General features: G+C 35.9%; 2 long non-coding RNA genes across 2 annotated transcripts in view; one reads left to right on the forward strand and one right to left on the reverse strand.

The window, feature by feature from the left end:
* The window catches only part of LOC138703120 (uncharacterized), a 131,981-nt gene extending 112,630 nt beyond the window's left edge, over positions 1-19,351 (reverse strand). The window contains exon 1 of the long non-coding RNA XR_011332973.1: positions 19,268-19,351. This is a non-coding gene — a long non-coding RNA (uncharacterized lncRNA). The remainder of the gene's footprint in view (positions 1-19,267) is intronic.
* Positions 1-19,621, forward strand: part of LOC138703118 (uncharacterized) — a 169,012-nt gene that overhangs the window by 105,622 nt on the left and 43,769 nt on the right. The window lies entirely within an intron of this gene.

Consider the following 19,621-nt stretch of genomic DNA (forward strand, 5'->3'; position numbering starts at 1 on the left):
GAATTCTGTCGTTAAGATACGATTTTATTAAGTTTAAAGCATTACCTTTGATTCCTAATAAGTCTAATTTCTCAATTAAGATGTCATGTTTCACTGTATCAAATACTTTTCTTATGTCCAGGAAAATACCAATACATTTGTTACCTTGATCAAATTCTCTAACAATTTTTTTAGTAACTTGATAAATTGCATTATCTGTACAGAATTTTGTTCGAAAACCAAATTGATTATCACTTAATATATTATGTTTATCAAGATAGTTCATTAATCGAACTTTAATACACTTTTCTAGTAATTTTGAAATACATGAAAGTAATGATATTGGTCTATAATTGTTCATATTTCTTTTGTCTCCTGTTTTAAAAATAGGTTTCACAATTGCATGTTTTTATTTTTTTGGGAATTTGCCATTTAGACAACATAAATTAAAAATATGAGTTAGAGGTTTGGCAATATAATTTATAACCATCTTAAGTATTTTAGCTCTTATGTTATCAGGACCAGGTGATACATTGTTCTTTTTTTTTAAGTTTTGCTATATTGATTATTTCATAATCTGTTACGGGGTAAAGATACATACAAGCATTTACTACAGTTACATCGCTAAGGAAATTGTTATTTTTTATAGACAATACAATAGCCAAGCCAATGTTTGTAAAATACGAGTTAAATTCTGTTGCAATGTGTATTTTATCACTTAAGATAACTTTCTTGGTAGCTGCTTGGTAACTTTCGGTACTGGACTCATTTCACCGGCATTATCACCTTCATCTCATTCAGACGTTAAATAACCTGAGATGTTTATACAGCGTCGTAAAATGACCTAGTAAAAAAACTTACAAATGACTTTTAAGGAACCCGGAGGTTCATTGCCGCCCTCACATAAGCGCGCCTTCGGTCCCTGTCCTGTGCAAAAATAATCCAGTCACTATCATCATATCCCACCTCCCTCAAATACATTTTAATATTATCCTCCCATCTACGTCTCGGCCTCCCCAAAGGGCTTTTTCCCTCCGATCTCCCAACTAACACTCTATATGCATTTCTGGATTCGCCCATAAGTGCTACATACCCTGCCCATCTCGAACGTCTGGATTTAATGTTAATTATGTCACGTGAAGAATACAATGCGTGCAGTTCTGTGTTGTGTAACTTTCTCCATTCTCCTGTAACTTAATCCCTCTTAGCTCCAAATATTTTCCTAAGAACCTTATTCTCAAACACCCTTAATCTCTGTTCCTCTTCAAAGTGAGAGTCCAAGTTTCACAACCATACAGAGCAACCGGTAATATAACTGTTTTATAAATTTTAACTTTCAGATTTTTTGACAGCAGACTAGATGACAAAAGTTCCTCAACCGAATAATAACAGGCATTTTCCATATTCATTCTGCGTTTAATTTCCTCCCGAGTGCCATTTATATTTGTTACTGTTGATCCAGGATATTTGATTTTTTGAACTTCTTCGAAGGATAAATCTCCAATTTTTATGTTTCCATTTCGTACAATATTCCCGTCACGAGACATAATCATATACTTCGTCTTTTCGGGATTTACTTCCAAACCTATCACTTTACTTGCTTGAAGTAAAATTCCCGTGTTTTCTCTAATCGTTTGTGGATTATCAACTAACATATTCACGTCATCCGCATAGACAAGAAGCTGATGTAACCCGTTCAATTCCAAACCCTGTCCGTTGTCCTGAACTTTTCTAATGGCAGATCATGTTATAGGGGCAAATAAAATTAATTAGAATTATTAAAATGATTTTACCCGTAAGCTACTGTGAACAATTTACGACCTGTGGTTTTCATACTCATATCATCTGTTATTTTGTGGTCAGCACTTAATAGACCTTAATTTGATAAATAAACTACTGTAAATTAGTGAAACCAGAGCGAATAACCACATGCTTCCGCAGCTGTTGGCAAGCACAGTGATAGGCTTACTGCAGTAATAGTTTATCATGCACTAAGTTTTTTTCTGTTAAAAAAATGGGAAGGAGAATATGCTTAGATAGAACAGAATTAGGGACCGACTTAGGTTGTGTAGAGTAGACCGGGCTAGGTTGTTTAAGTTACATAAAATTTGCTGGACAGACTTTGGTTGCTTGCCCCGTTAACGTGACCGAGATAGGACACGGCGCTGGTTACTGTAAACACTTTCCCTGCCGACACCAAATTATACATGTCACAGTCAGTCAAATTTTAGAACCTAATCAATATCTATGTTGAAGATTCCGGTCGAATTTGAGTTCATCATGAGGGTCTCGGGCCTGAAAATTCCGATAATGACGGCGAAATTAACCCGAAAACCTATCGCTTTCTGCCTGACGTGCGCATTCGAGTGGATTAAGGGAAATCTAGGGAAAACTTTATCGGATCAACTTCATTCACCTTGTATTTGAATCCTGGCCCGCTAGTTACATAGTCAGACGCGCTAACCATTATTCCGTATTTCATTCTTGGAAAGCATGCTAACGAAACGATGTGGTTTAAACGTAGACTTCTCCTAACACATTATAGAAGGAAAAGAGGAGAAGTTGCTAAATTTACACAACGATGAAACAAAAGGATAAAAAAAAATATATTATTAGTCAGCTGAGATGAGGCTTTGCCGTAAAACAGCAGGTTACACACTTTTCGACCGTAAGAAAAATGAATACCGTCATTTCCCATAACTATGGTCCTGGAACACAACTATGGTCCAGTCAAATTTTGTACTCCATAACGTAGTACTTCGTTTACCTATATTTTTGCTGTACTGCAGTTTGAAGTCAAGTCACTGCAGCTATCTACGAACGGTCTATGTTACTTCTACAATGTTCTTTGAATAGTTGTATCGTGGATCATAGTTGTGTTCCAGGACCACAATTATGGGAAATGACGGTACTGTATGTTTTAAAAGAATTAAAAGTGAAATCTGAAGAAAGAATTCAAAACTACAAAAACACTTGGTTGCAGCAAGATTCTAGGATGAACAAGAACAGAATCCTTCTACAGATGATCAGTTTATATTCCTACTGACTCGAGACGTCCGGGAAGACCAATGAAAAGACTTTTAGTTGAGGCCGACATAGGCCTACTAAGCCTAGTTCGTAATGGATGATGATGATGATGTTATTATTATTATTATTATTATTATTATTATTAACAGGCAGCGAAACTTAGTGTCCGATGGGACAGAGGCAGGTGATTTCAGATTAACTCTTTCTAGAGTCCCTCTACTGTGCCTTATAGAAAGCGGCGTGCCCCGTTGAACTACTGTACCGCAGTTTACTGTTTAGTTGCTTTGTGTTGCAGTCGACGAGTAACTTACATCAAGGGCTAAAGACCACAGAATTTCGCATTATTTTAAAAAAATTGTGATAAAATTAATATATTTCGCGTTTTATCGCTAATTAGTTGTAAGAGAAATAACAATTTCGTATAAATTGGAAAGATATTTTTACGTGGAAAATAACCCCATATTACGTATTAGCCATAAAAATAATGATAAAGATTTCATACACCAATTTATTCTATATATTAAAATTAAACATAATTTTATAGCACTGAGAAAAACACATTATTTATAATATGTAACATCTGCTGTTTCTACTTGTGGAATGAAAGTATAGCAGAAGTGACTATTATTTTCTTTCATTCTACGTCTACGGTCTCTAACAATTAAATTTTTGAGAGAAACCTTTCTGCATCAACAGATCCATAAGGAACCCAGACACATTTCAACACAGTAAATGTAAACTCAAGGTAATTCAACATGAGAGCTCGTAATGCCTCAATCACGTCAACTTTAACATTGGAAGGGTTGGATGATGGTTTCAAAACTATTTCTTTCGAAATAAGAAATGCTGCACCGCAATCAGTACTTTTTTTTTATCCTTGAAGTAACTTCTGGTTTACCCCTTTCTGTTAGTGCATTAACATTATCAATATTTATCTACAGTAATGTCACAAGAGGTCTGAGATTTGCCGATAAATCCACGAGCGAAGCGAGTGACATTTATTAGGACTATTTCGTGAATAAAATAAAAATATAAATAATATATCCCTAAAATTCGCTCACAAAATGTTAATAATTGTATATTTATGAGTAGCCTACTTAACCTATTCAGACACTGTGAAGTCGAAATAGATGAATAACGATCACTGCAATAGAGAAATTGAATGTTATGTAGTCATGCCAATTGAGAAAAGCGTAATACAGGTTTAAAAATGTTAATTGGTCTACATGTACTGTGCATTTCTCTTGTATTTATAACGGAAATGCGTCTTCATTATCTGCTGAAATCATAATTTAATTTAAACATTTTATAGTATAATACAAATAACCTGATTAATACATTAATTAAATGAGCAATTGTTATGAAGGCGTGTCATTTTTCTTTTTTAGATACAGTACAATGAACATGGACTTAGAAGATGAAGATGTAGATGTGGAAGTAGGATTTCGCACTTTATTTAGTACAATGGATTCATGCTCATCGATTTACGTGGATACAGTTGGTAACACTGACTAAACAAAAGAACGACCATGCGATAAATTGATAGTGATAAATCGAGCTCCAGAAATTATGGCGATGTATGATTGTGATTGGTTTGAATTCAAAATTTCATTAAGTTACATTTCATTGACCCAAAATGGAATGACGTCATATAAACGAAATAGTCTATACAATATTTGCTACGCTACATAATTAATTTAAATTTACAAACAATGAATATGAATCTTGTAACTCGTATTTTTCAATTTTCTGAATCTCCATTTTACTGACATGCTTAAATAATTCTCATATTTCACGCTTTAAGTCAAAACTGAAATGGTTAATCAGTTTGCCTACCGACTTCCCTACATTACCAGAAATTACTATTTTTGTTCTACACTTCAGGTCATTATATGAAAATCTGTGATCTCTACCTAACCCTCTCCACCGCTGCCATGGCTCTACTCACACGCCAGTAAACAAACTCGTATCTATAATAAAGGAACAAACCTGTTTCATTGGGCAACAAGTTTCGCTGCCTGATTATTATTATTATTATTATTATTATTATTTACCTTCATTGACGATATAAGCCACCGGTGTAGCTCGGTCGGTTAAGGCGCTTGCCTGCCGATCCGGAGTTGCTTATTTTATTTTAGTAGGTTTTTTACGACGCTTTATCAACAGCTTAGGTTATTTAGCATCTGAATGAGATGAAGGTGATAATGCCGGTGAAATGAGTCCGGGATCCAACACCGAAAGTTACCCTCCGGCCTTGCGCTAGCGGAGCGGGTTCGATTCCCGCTTGGGCTGCTTATCTGGTTGGGCTTTTTCCGAGATTTTCCCCAACCGTAAGGCAAATGTCATGTAATCTATGGCGAATCCTCGGCCTCATCTCGCCAAATATATCATCTCGCTATCACCAACCCATCGACGCTAAATAACCTCGTAGTTGATACAGCGTCGTTAAATAACCAAGTTGACGATATATCTAGTCCACCGCTGTAGAGTAACGGTTAGATGCCTGACCATAAAACGAGCAGGCCCGGATTCAAATCCTGGTTGGGACAAGTTATCTGGTTGAAGTCTTTCCGATGTTTCCCTCAACCCATTAAGAGCAAATGCTGGGTAACTTTCAGCGCTGAATCCTGGGCTCATTTCGCTGGCATTTCATGTAACTGAACGGCGAGATGCTGGTATAAGCCATCAGTTTTCTGGCTTCTCTGTATAGTCCCTCTAGATCATACCTGCACAAACAGCGCTCAACGAGCGCGCGCGCTCTTTCGGAGTGGGAGAGCTGTGTTTTCCGCTCGCCGAATCGGAGAGGAGGATACGTCAGAATGACAAGACTTGCTATAGGTAGAGGAGAGGGAAACGACCACTCAGCTATCTAGTGGAGTGCAGTGCGTATTCTCAGTAACTGTTTCACGTTGCTTATCTACTGCTACAGTACGGTATGGAGAAATCTAAAAGACGGAAAAGTAGTGATCAGGCAAATTCTTTAGGAGTTGCATGGGAAAATGCTTATTTTTTCATACCTGCTAGAGTAAATACTCAGTGCTTTATCTGCCACAACATTTTGAAAGGTAGAAAGAAACATAACATAATTCGTAATTACGCGTCCAGACATAAAGATACTAAAGATATTAATCTTCAACAATTTAAATATATCTCTTCAGGGAAAAGGCCAGCTCAGTGTTGATATGTTGAATAAATTACGGGATTTCAGTCGTAAACTTACACTTTTCGTAAGTCAGTTTCGGGAAGGTAATATGGCTTACTTTCGAACGATAGAAACTGCTCGTGATGAAGCCATGTTAAACGATTATGTGCAAATATTAATTGAAATTCAAAATGAATTTAATTCTAGGTTCCAAGATCTTGTCTTAAGGTCCACACCTGTGGAGTAATGGTTAGCGCGTCTAGCCGCGAAACCAGGTGGCCCGGATTCGATTTCCGGTCGGGTCAAGTTACCTGGTTGAGGTTTTTCCGGAGTTTTCCCTCAACTCAGTATGAGCAAACGCTGAGTAACTTTCGGTGTTGGACCCCGGACTCATTTCACCGGCATTATCACCTTCTTCTCATTCAGACGCTAAATAACATAAGCTGTTGATAAAGCGTCGTAAAATAACCTACTAAAAATCTTGTCTTAATTGGAAAGAAGTTTAAAGTTATCATAACAAATTCTTCAACACCAGTTGAAACAATGCCATATAAGTTACAGGTGGGCCTGGTTGGCGCAGTTGGTATAGCGCTGGCCTTTTATGCCCGAGGTTGCGGGTTCAATTCCGGGCCAGGTCGATTGCATTTAAATGTGCTCATATAACCTCGGCAGTTGCGAGCGTCGTTAAATAAAACATAACATTTAACGATTTACAGCTCGGATTTATTGATCTTCAATGTGGCCTAAGGGCTAAAGATCGTTTAAATAATACTACTATCCTGGTTGAGTTTTACAAGATTAAACATTAGCAATAATATCCACGACTACACAGGCTGGCTGATTGCTATGTTTGGCTCAACATTTATATTTGTGAGCAACTGTTTTCTATAATCGACTTTAATAAAGGCAGACATCGAACATCTGTAACTGATATTTCATTACGATAAGTACTGCAGGCTACTGTTCCTTCCTGCTGCCAACAGCATAAAACCTCGTTTTCATGTACTGATAAATAAAAATATAACAAAATGATATTGTACATTTAAGTAGCTATAGAATGTCTATTATATATTTCTGTAAAATAAATATTTCTTTATTAATTAATAATAGTCCAAGATAGTTTTGCAAACACTGAACGGGAATTCATTTCATAAGCACTCGTACTAGTACTTCCTTTTGTGTATATTTTGTACGAGACCACCCCTTCTTCCAGTCCACCCTTATACAGAGCGCAGCTAATATTTGCATTCCGCTCATGAGCTGTGAGCCGGGACGGAGAGCGCAAACCTTTTGCAGGCCTGCTCTAGATCATTATTTTTACTGTTTTTCTGTGTCTTCGTTCTCTGCACTGAAAGAGACGATGTCAGCTGTCCAGTTATAAAAAATTCAACAATTAAAATTATACACCTATGTGTACAACGTACTAACGTAAAGGAACCTTCAATTAAATTTAGAACTGTAATTAGCTTATCCTTGACACACATAAGGTCCACTGACGAACGACGACATGGTCTTGTGAAAGGTTGCCGACCCCACCGACATCAAAACACTATTGTAGACTCACAGCATGCGAAACTCGTACAAAAAATATATTCTATTCGGACCACATCATGTGGGAATTATTTAACAATATAATTTCATATTTACTTGTGCAACCTTATTACAACACCGAACATCATTAAACATTATGACTTCTCGTGTTCGAAACTCGGCAAGACAACAATAACAAATATACGCTCAAACAAATTAACAAGAACGACAGTGCAGAAATAAATTAATAACTTATTATATTAAAATGTATAAAATAAATGTTCGTTTCAACAGTGCTTCTTTTATTTACATTATTAATTATTATTATTATTATTATTAGTATTATTATTATTATTATTATTATTATTATTATTATTATTATTATTATATGATTATCTTTCTTCTTCAGCAATTAATTCAACTCTCGTAGACACTGACTCAGTAGTGTTTTACACCAGTGGTCGTCAGCACCCACTGAAATGGGTGAAGGGTAAGCGAAGCCGTCCCATGTGCCCCGTCGTGCAGCAGGAAGAGGTAGAGAGCATACCCGCTAGCAGCTATGAAAGCACCATAGTGCACTGTGTTCTCCGCGGGTAAGAAACACTAGCCCCAGGGTGCTCTGTGCTGATGACCGCTGTTTTAGATAATAATATTTATTTTATTTCAACATTCTCGAACCATACTTCGAGAATATTTCATTCATTCATTTTTTTTCTGCCCAAAGGCAGATCTTTCACTGCAAATCCAACATTCTCCAATCTTCCTTCTTTTTTGTTTCCTCTTATATATTCTTCGCATACGATCCATATACTGTATCTTAAAGTTATCATCTGATATCTTTTTCTGCTCCGAACTTTTCTCCCATTCACCATTCCTTCCAGCGCATTCTTCAGTGGGTAGTTTCTCCTTAGCCAGTAACCAGTAAATTTCTTTTTCTCTTCTTCAGCAGTTTCAACATTATTCTTTCTTCATCCACTCTTTCTAGCACAGCTTCATTCCTTATTCTGTCTGTCCATTCCACACGCTCCAGTCTTCTCCATATCCAATCATTCCTCTTCACTTCGTAATGTCCATATTTCTACACTCAGAGTGCCACACTCCACACAAAGCACTTCACCGATCTCTTCCTTAGTTCTTTTTCAAGATATCCGCGGGAGATGCTCCTTTTTCTATTAGAAGCTTCCTTTACCACTGTTATTCTCAACTTCCTGGCAGCAGTTCGTGTTACTTCGTAAATTACACCCCAAGTAAAGGGTGCGTCAGAAAGAACGGATGGATTTCAAACTATCGATACGCATCGAGGGGAGGGATAGAGTGAGGGGGACCAGGACTGTTGGGTCAGCGAGAGAATGCAGTTTCAGTTGAGAACATGGTGTTGGTCTGGTGTACAACGTGCTTTCATCGCAGAGACATTTTTGAAAAATGAAGAGTCTGTGATCGCCACTCAGGACTCATTTCGACATCGGACGTCACGCTAGGATTCCAACTCGGAATACAATTTTGCAATGGGTGGCTTCATTTCGTACCACAGGTTCAACATTAAAGAAGAAATCACCCGGACGAACACGGAGCGCGTATACACTTACAAATGTGGAACCACCTCAACGATCAGCCCGCAATCATGCTATTGCACTAAGATTGTCCGAGGTTACGGTAAGATCTCGCGCCCTGCGAGTTCTTTCTTTGGGACCATTTGAAGGCGTAAGTAACCACGAACTGAAGATAGCGATTCGTGAAGAAATCGTGGTAATCCCACCAACTATGACTGTGAAAGTGACGGTGAACTTCAGAAAACGCCTCGATGCCTGTATCGAAAGCCAAGGACATCATATGTATGATGTTGTATACCATAAATAAACTGCATGTATTGGTGAATCTGTTGATAACAATAAAATTTTGATTTGATGAATCCTTGCAATTTTCTTGCCCTGTGAAATCCATCCGTTCTTTCTGACGCACCCTATATTTGAAGTTGTCCACTTCTTCCACCGCCTCATTTCTAATTCTCACGCTTACCTTCTTTATTTTTCTTCCGATATCCATGGTCGTCTTGTTTGCTTTTATCTTATTTCCATACTGCTCACAGCTGTCATTTGTCTGGAGCAGCATATCCCTTAGCATCATTATCTCTTCTGCTAAGAACGCCATATCATCAACAAGTCTCATGTATCGTACTTTATTCTTCTTCCTGCTACTATCACCCTTCCCATGTTCTGTAAACATTTCTTCGCTAAATATTTCATATAACCATTTATTTCTTAGAGCAGTCCATTTTCTTCACTCACTCTTCAATGATAGTTCATAGATTTTCTATTCAAATCAGAACAACTACATCTATACATACCTACTTACATACAGGGTGAACCGTAAGTAATGTCATTAATTCTTTAAGCTACTTCAAACAAAAAAAAGTTCAATAAAATTTTGCTCATTTTTTTCTTCCATTTCGAGATAAAAATTGTTTTATATGAAACATTCAGAGTGTTTTGGGAAAGCCATTGATTAAATTCTCAAATGCTCTGTCAATTTAAGAGAGCACTGTATTATGATAAATAACTGAATGAATTTTAATTGTGTTCTTTAAATATGCAAACATTTTATTCGAACAATTCTCTGTCTATCTCTCGACAAGAAGATTTAACCCTTTCCAGTGGCGTAGCGTGAAATTTTGAGCAGGGGAAGCTAACACAAGTTGTCTTTCATGTACATATGAGAAAACGTATTACCAAAATATAGTATTAAAATAAATAGTAGTCAATGTCAAGTCAGCAGTCCGAAGATTGGTTGGAACCTCGTAAGTAACACCAATAAGGCATGACCTCAAATGGTAAAATATGATTTCATGGTTTACACATATCTATAAGAAATAGACACGGTCATTTGTCTTTTAAATCGCACTTTTGTTCGTAAGTCAGTCTTGATAATAGAATTGTCCTAAAAATTCAAGTAAATTGGTGTCAGGAACTGTTATTTCACTCATTATTTATTATATCAGCCACAATGCACACTAACCTTCAACTGAACACAACTCACGAAAGCGATAACTCGGAAACTTTCAATGTAAAAGCTAGCTTCTTCCGTGCCTTGCGACCAGGGTAGGTTAGTTAGAAAGGGATGGAAAATCTGCGGAGTGGATTACACAGAAGAATGAGTGAAAGAAACCAGTCTGCTTGGAAGCTGGTGTGTGCAGGCTTTTTGTTTACTGCTGCATCACAAATCATCCTGAGCTGCCGCATCACAATATTTAACGCATAAATATAAACTCTATTAAAATTAATAAATAATTTTGTTCATAAACTGCAGGTTTATTATGAAATTATTATTAACTGGGGAAGCTGAGCTTTTTAGCTTACATTGACGCTACGCCACTGACCCTTTCTAACCCAAATTAAATTTACAAGCAATCCATATTGAAACAAATAGCTGTATTAGGACCAAGTTACGGGAGTGGCAATATTTGAAACAAAACTATATCGATGAAAATGTATTGAAATAGAAGTTATCCAGCAAAATTTACCTTCATATGTAACACACAAGTATATAAATGCTATAAAGTTAATTATTGCCATATGGTATCTATAGGTGAGAAAGGGTTAAATCAATCCGAACGGTGCTCATTGAAGGTGAGCACTCAGTTGAAGGAGGAGAGCACTCAGTTGAAGGAGGAGAGTCGAAGAAATAACTCGCGAGCGCAGAGTAGGGGGGGTATCGTTGCGGTAGAGAAGGAGTGGGGTGCTGTAGTTAACTGTTCAAAATTCTTCAATATTCTCTTGCCTCTTGAATTTTGATTATCAGTAGTGCATAATGGACGTTGGAAAACGAAAGAAACGTGATTACCAACCATGTTCTCTTTTCATATGCTATGGGAAAGCTGTTATCTTTTTTGTAGCAGCTGGAGAACATTCTCAGTGCCTTATATGTCAGAAAATTATAATAGGAAGACGAAAACATAATATAATGCGCCATTACGACATCATACATAAAGCTGTGTATGATGACTTTGTTGGCGAAAATCGTAAGAGAAAAGTTGACGAATTAAAACTATCTCTATACCCTGGTAGGTTATTAATGTATCGTCACATATCGAGTGGTTTAAATTATATATTATACAAAATCAAGGACATACAATTCATTTCATTTAGTAATTTATTCTATATTACAATTTTAAAATATTGTAATATTTATTAATTTCTGTGCAATATGTTTATACAGTTCATAAAAATTATTTAAATCAGAAATTCAATAGAAGCAGACAACAACACTAAACAATACTGCTAATAATAATGGAACAACTACTACCACCACCAATAATAATAATAATAATAATAATAATAATAATAATAATAATAATAATAATAATAATAATAATAATAATACAGTCGAACCTCTTCATTTACAGACATCGGAGGGACGTAACAATCTATCCGCATCTGGGAAGTGTCCTTTATAGGGAGGGAGGCTCCCCAATCTAACAGTAAATTTATAATATGCATTATATATCCCTTTACGCTTTAAATGAAATGTACAGGGACATCATTTTATTTTTACTTCAATTTTTATTGTACCTGAGTTTTTGAATGTACTTCACTCCCACCCCTTCTACTAATGAAGTTTCAACTGTTTTCCAGACAGAATCAAGGCCGCTTATAGTAAACAGCACTGAGTTACTGAATATAGTACGTTCCAGAAATATGTTCGCGTTTTCCAGTGACGAAAGAACTTTTAATATTGAATCATATTTTCGCACAGGTACTGTCCGTTTGCCTACGTCACATCCCGATTTCCCCCACCCTCTGTAAAAGCAGGGCTGTCTTAGCTCTTTTCTGAAAACATTAATTTCTGTTAGGAATTGGACGTCTACGTAATATTATACAACTGTTTAAAATAACTTAAATAAAAGGGCCTCGTTAAGTAATTAACTGTCACGTGATTTCCCTCCTTTCTACGATCCTGCGGCATAACCACTTGGACGGAGAGTAGATAACATGTCCGAGTAATTTTATCAATGCAGGTCGGGCAGAAGTGAAGATTGAATTTACATTACATAAGGTACTCTTTTATAGAGTAGGTACAGAATTATTTCAACATGAGTTACTAGTACGAAGGACGAAACTGGTAATTGGAATTAGATGCAATAGTCTATAGTGCGATAATATGCACAAAAGAACTGAAGCCTGTAGGCTATCGAAATGAATGGCTGCCATCTTCAAAAATGTGTTTAAATATCCATTTTATGATTATTTTTCAATTGAACTTCATTATTCTCTATATTGTACGCTAATGTGCTGTAGACAGTATAATATACACTATATAATGAACACGTTCGCATGGATAGCTCAGTTCGTGAGTAAAAACACTCATTCTTAATACAGTACTGCATTTTGATTAAATAAAAATCCTAATGAAAATTATCGAACTCGAACTTAGTTTACGTAAATGGATGAAGTACTTTTCTTCCCTCCTATACCTAGTAAACTGATGTGTTTGTGTTTTACGCCAGTATCATCGAACTCCAGTTGTGGAAGGGGGTAGCGAACGGGTTTTCCGGTTCTCTAAAGGTATAGCCAGGTTAATATTAAAAATGTTATTAAAAATAAAATGATGTTCCTGTATTACTGTAGTAGTTTAATTATAAATACAATATACTACAGTAAATTCTTTGCAACTTTGAACTACAGTAGATAAGACCGAAAAAGGAAAATACAGTACTGTGCCATGCAGTTTTATTCTAGGTTTACAGTTATGCAGTACTGTAATTTACAGTTTTCAACTTAACCTTTACGTTCAGGTGCCATGTCTCTCGAAACAGAACAACTGATTGAAGTGAAGAGTATAATCCTACTAACTCTATCATGTGTCGAATATAATTTCACAATCGCGGAAACCTTGGACCCATCAGACAGGTTAAATTTTATTGGCGAAGTGTATCAACATCGGTTAAAAACGGAGTAATCGTAGATTATGAAACGACGGTTAAACAGTAACAGTAGTTAAAATGTAATTTGTGTGCACCATTCATAATCACCGATTACTTAAACATGGCTAGCTGACACCTCATTTTACCAGAGTAAAGTCTATGATGCTACACTGTTTCTACAAAATGACTAAAGGAAAGCATCCATAACGCTGCAAAGATAATAGTCAACGTCTAAAAATGACTGCGCTCACTCCGTTCTACATCGAAATGAACGTGTCCTACATTTTCGCTTTGCATTTGTTTGTCTTTGGGCGCTGTTATACTTGCAAGTTGCATTTCCTTGCTGTTAGGTTAAAATCGTACGAAAATAGAAAGTTGGATGCAAAAATGATTATTGGCGAAGTGTATCAACATCGGTTAAAAACGCAGTAATCGTAGATTATGAAACGACGGTTAAACAGTAACAGTGGTTAAAATGTAATTTGTGTGCACTATTCATAATCACAGATTACTTAAACATGGCTAGCTGACACCTCATTTAACCAGAGTAAAGTCTATGCTGGTGTACTGTTTCTACAAAATGACTAAAGAAAAGCATCCATACCGCTGTAAAGATAATAGTCAACGTCTAAAAATGACTGCGCTCACTCCGTTCTATATCGAAATGAACGTGTCCTACATTTTCGCTTTGCATTTGTTTGCCTTTGTGCGCTGTTATATTTGCGAGTTGCATTTCTTTGCTGTTAGGTTAAAATCGTACAAAATTGAAAATTGAATGCAAAAATGATTATATCCCAATGTGTGGTTGAAGTGTCGCTAGACTTAATTACTAGAATTTAAATATATTATATAAAAAGATGGAATATCTATAAAGGAAAAGGATGCAGAAGATTAATAGGAATGTGTATACGATCAAGCACCTCATTTACACGAGGGAACTGTTCATTATCCTAAGATCCATAAATAACCTCTCTTTGTTCAGCCAGTGACACAGAGAAAGAGACATTCGGGTATTCCCTCTTAAAATACAGAAAATATCAGTTACATAAAATCGTAATACAAGCAGCCGAACCATAGGAGAAATATGACTTTTTGTGTTATTTCAAGTGATCCATTTGTAGATTTTGATAAACGAAATCCCTCCTGAAATTTTCTGTCACCTAATTCCTCGTAAGAATTCTCTCTTTCCACTATAAAAACTTCACGCTCACGCTCTATCCAAGTAATTCAAGTACTGTATAATAATAATCATCTTCGAAATAAACATCTGTGGCTCTTGCCGCCATTTTGCTTTACTTGCTCTACTAATCACTGGTTATCTCTTTTAACCACTCGAATATGGCCGGTTAGAGATTACTGTGGTTAACCTCCTATTTAAGTCGTAACCGAGGTCGATCCACTGTAAAAATGCTTAACCAGAGGTTAGGTGACAATTTTAACCGGTGGTTACACTAACTGACGTTGATGCACGTGGGCAATCCCATTGTGTGGCTGAAGTATCGCTAGACTTAATTACTAGAATTTAAATATATTATATAAACAGATGGAATATCTATAAAGGAAAAGGATGCAGAAGATTAATAGGAATGTGTATACGATCCAAGACCCCATTTACACGAGGGAACTGTTCATTATCCTATGATCCATCCATAACCTCTCTTTGTTCAGCCAGTGACATAGAGAAAGAGATATTAGAGTATTGCCTCTTAAAATACAGAAAATAACAGTTACATAGAATCGTAATATAAGCAACAGAACCATAGGAGAAATATGACTTTTTGTGTTATTTCAAGTGATCCATTTGTAGATTTTGATAAACGAAATCCCTCCTGAAATTTTCTGTCACTTAATTCCTCCTAAGAATTCTCTCTTTCCACTAAAGAACCTTCACGCTCACGCTCTATCAAGTAATTCAAGTACTGTATTATAATAATAATCGTCTTCGAAATAATCATCTGTGGCTCTGGCCGCCATTTTGCTTTATTTACTCTACTAATCACTGGTTATCTCCTTTAACCGCTCGAATATGGCCGGTTAGAGATTACTGTGGTTAACCTCCTATTTAAGTCGTAACCGAGGTCGGTCCACTGTAAAAATGCTTAACCAGAGGTTAGGTGACAATTTTAACCGGTGTTTACACTAACCGACATTGATACACGTGGGCATATGACTTTGCTTATCCATCCGCTTCCAGCTAACAAGGGGTAGCCGGCTGGGCTAGTGGTAGCCTACGAGATCCTTATGTTAACGTTTCATGTTAAGAAATTTCTGTACTAAATTTTCCATTTTTGTAACACATTAGGTCTTCAAATTCAAGTTCTGTCCTCAGTCAGGAGTTAAAGCAAGCTTTGGGACTGTGAAACAGCTATCCGTGTCTGAGTGTGTCCGTAAACGAGAGTTAAATTTATCATTATTTCTATATTATTTCAGTTGGGACATAAAAATCTGTCCGTATATGAGGAGTGTCCGTATTTTGGGGGTGTCCGTAAGGAGAGGTTTCACTGTAATAATAATAAAACAGGATCGCAGTATTAAACGTAAAATACATTGAAAAAATATTTTTCCATCTGGAGTGACAGTAAAGTTAATTAAACTTAAATTCAAAATTGCATAGGTAGAAAACTTTACTTCTTTCAATTTCTTTCAATATATAGGACAAAGAAAAGCAATTAATTCTAACGTCATATGGAAAAACTTTCTTCTGTGTATGTATATACATTTTCAGTAGCCTGTAAACCCCCAACCCCTCATTTACCTCTTATCCCCCCTCACACCTTTCCCGTACAGCGGCCGAACGTTCTCAGCAATCCGTTTCGTGTGTACAGTACGATTATTTAGTCCTGACAGTCGCCGGCGATGTGCGCCTGGGTCAGGCAAGTCCATTTAGTTACGCCAAGGGGTGTTTGGGTTAGTCACTCTCTTGCCTTCGGAGCGATCAGATGTCATGCGTGCGGTAGAGCGGTATGTTTCCAATACAATTAAGCTGTACTGCATTTCCTTTACCGACCGCTCGCCCTTATCTCTACTCCGGAGCTCTCCCCACTACTCCTATTACTTCCCCTCTTTCGCGTCGCCTAGCTGTCAGGACTAAATAATCGGTCTGATCGTGCAGTCCTGATTTAAAGGTTCTCTTTCTCCACAAGAAGAATTAATGTAACATTGTAAAATTTCTTTGCAGAACGAAAAGTTACACTTGTTCGGACCAAATTTCTGCACATTTAAAGGATAAAACTAAAATTCTTTCAATTATTTACCCCCCTAATAGCCCTACACAGTTCTCTTAAATTGGTTGAGCGTATTGGGAATTCAATCAATGGCTTTCCGAAAACATTGTGAAATGTTTCATATAAAACCGTTTTTATCTCGAAAAGGAAACAAAAGTGAGCAAAACTGTATTAAACTTTTTTGTTTCAAATATTTCAGAGAATAACCCCCTGAGATTAAGGACATACTTACGATTCATTATGTCTGTCTGCCTATCCATCTACCTATCCGTTTATCTATCCATCCATCTACCTATCCGTTTATCTATCCACCCATCTACCTATCCATTTATCTATCTGTGTCTGTCTGTCTATCTATATCTACCCACCAACCCACCTACCTACCTACCTACCTACCTACCTACCTACCTACCTACCCACCCATCCATCCATCCAAGCAACCATCCATCCTCGTATGCACTCGTAGGCCTACTTACTTATTTATCTTCCCACCTGCTGGATAGTTTCACATGTTTTATTTATGTAGTTGAGTCACTATAACTATCTGAATATTCTAATCTAATATTTACCTCGAAACAACTGTCGTCATTCCATCTATCCATCGAAAAAAAAAAAAAAAAAAGCGAAGACCGGAAATCGTAATTATCGGTTACAGCAATATTTCAGTTTCTAACGTAAGAAAGTGAATCGGTCTGAAAGATGAATCATTACTCACAATTCCCGAAATTTTAAATTTAAGCGATGATCTCCGAACAGGTCAAGTTTCTCAGACACGCCCCGTGCCTCTTGTATACTCGTGACCATGAATGAAGAGCATGATGTACGAACTGTGAATCCGACTGAAGGAGAAGAACTTTAGTGGGAGAGAGCGGCGTGTGTGAATCGGACAGAGTTTGAAAATGCAAACATACGTATTTAGGTTTGCTTAGTGATGCTAAAAATAAAACTGATCATTTTTTGCATACAAAAGAAGAAGGTTTTGTATTAATTTATACAAAATACAAATATAATGAAATTACAAATAGTACTACAAGTTTTTACATTTTGAATTTGAACGATGTTTTGAATATCGCTTACATAGGAACCAATATTCGACAATTTCATGGAGAGAGAGAGAGAGAGAGAGAGAGAGAGAGAGAGAGAGAGAGTTGTGGTTTATTTAACGACGCTCGCAACTGCTTAGGTTATATCAGAAGTTATATACTGTGCAGAGTAGCATTATATCGAAAGGGAAATCTGATGCATGTAATTGATTTTTTACTTGAATAATTTTAAAGATATTTATTTATTTTATTGCTAGTAAGTTTGAAATGAATACAAGTTAATACAATGTAAGATAAACTAGCCCACTTCTGAATGAGTAAGACTCGTTCTCAGGAGGGGATTCCAATACAGACAAAAATAAAATTAAAATTTAGAGTGAATACAGATTTAAAAAAAATGTTTAATATGTTTAAAACCAAACTATAAATTCAATACAATTTTTTTATTTTTTTATTAATTTGGAGAGAATTCGTGGTTAAAATTATACTTGAATAAAATTTGTTTAACAATCTGGATCCTTGACTCATGTTATGATAAAAAGCTGCATTGGTTTTACATTTTAGTTCAGACAAAAGCAGAGAATTCATATTTTTAGTTCTATATTTATGTATATACCTTTCAAAGTTATTCAGATTTGTGTGAAAATATTTAAATAAAACAAAATCATAAATTTGTTTAAAGTCGAAAACTTTGAAATGTTTAAACAACAATTCAGTTGAGTAATCTTTCTGCTTTTTTAAACAAATGTTTAATACTTTTTCCTGTAGTAAAATTAACGGATAAAGGTTGGATTTATAAGTTCCACCCAAACCTATAATACCATACATAAATATAGATTGAAATAATGCTAAATAAATTATACGTAAACAGTTAATTGGCAAAATATTTCTTAGAACAACAAAGTAATATAATGTTTTACGTAATTTATTGCAAATATAATGAATATGATTTTTCATTTTAAATGGTTATCAAGTTATTATTAAAGATTATTTATTTATTTATTTATTTAAATTCAAATATACAGAATAAAGAAATATAATTACAAAAACAAACAAAGATAAATACAAATAAAATAATACAAGCAATATAAAAAGAAGATACAGTAGTATTAACAAAATTTATGAAAGTCAATATCATTTTTAAGTGGTAATACAGTAGCAATCTACGTAGCAAGATGGGACTGATTGGATGATGTTGATCAGGAAAATGTTCGGCATACAGCTATTCCGCTCTTGTGGCATTTTGACAACATTCGCCATAAATTAGCATCATGTCGATAATTTTTTTCATTTGTGAAAACCATTTCGCGTAACTATGAATAATGGAAGAAGTAATAAATGATTTTATGTTTCATACGTTCGTAACAACTATGTTTTATACCAGTTGAAGCGTTGTATAACTTACCTCTCAAAAAGTCTGTCCCTCTTCTAACTGAAGGGATGTTCTACTGTACACTTTCTCTGCAGTACCTTATCACTCTGATGTCCCGCGCAGAACTAATGAAGTAAGGGTTGTGCTGTATGTGTTCGATCTTCAATTCTGACGTTTTACACATAGAGAGGGGGTGCGTCAGAGTTTGTTTTAATGTTCATTCTCCCTGGTGACTTTCAAATAGGCAGTTAACTAGCCAGTTGCTAGACATAGTAGCTAACACATTAACTGCAATACAAAATATATTGGGTTCCCATTTGAAATTATGAATTGATGTTCATATCTCGAACATTATTTACGTATTTAATTACATGCACTAGATCTCCC

The sequence above is a fragment of the Periplaneta americana genome, chromosome 7 (genome assembly GCF_040183065.1).
Source record: "Periplaneta americana isolate PAMFEO1 chromosome 7, P.americana_PAMFEO1_priV1, whole genome shotgun sequence".
NCBI lineage: Eukaryota > Metazoa > Arthropoda > Insecta > Blattodea > Blattidae > Periplaneta > Periplaneta americana.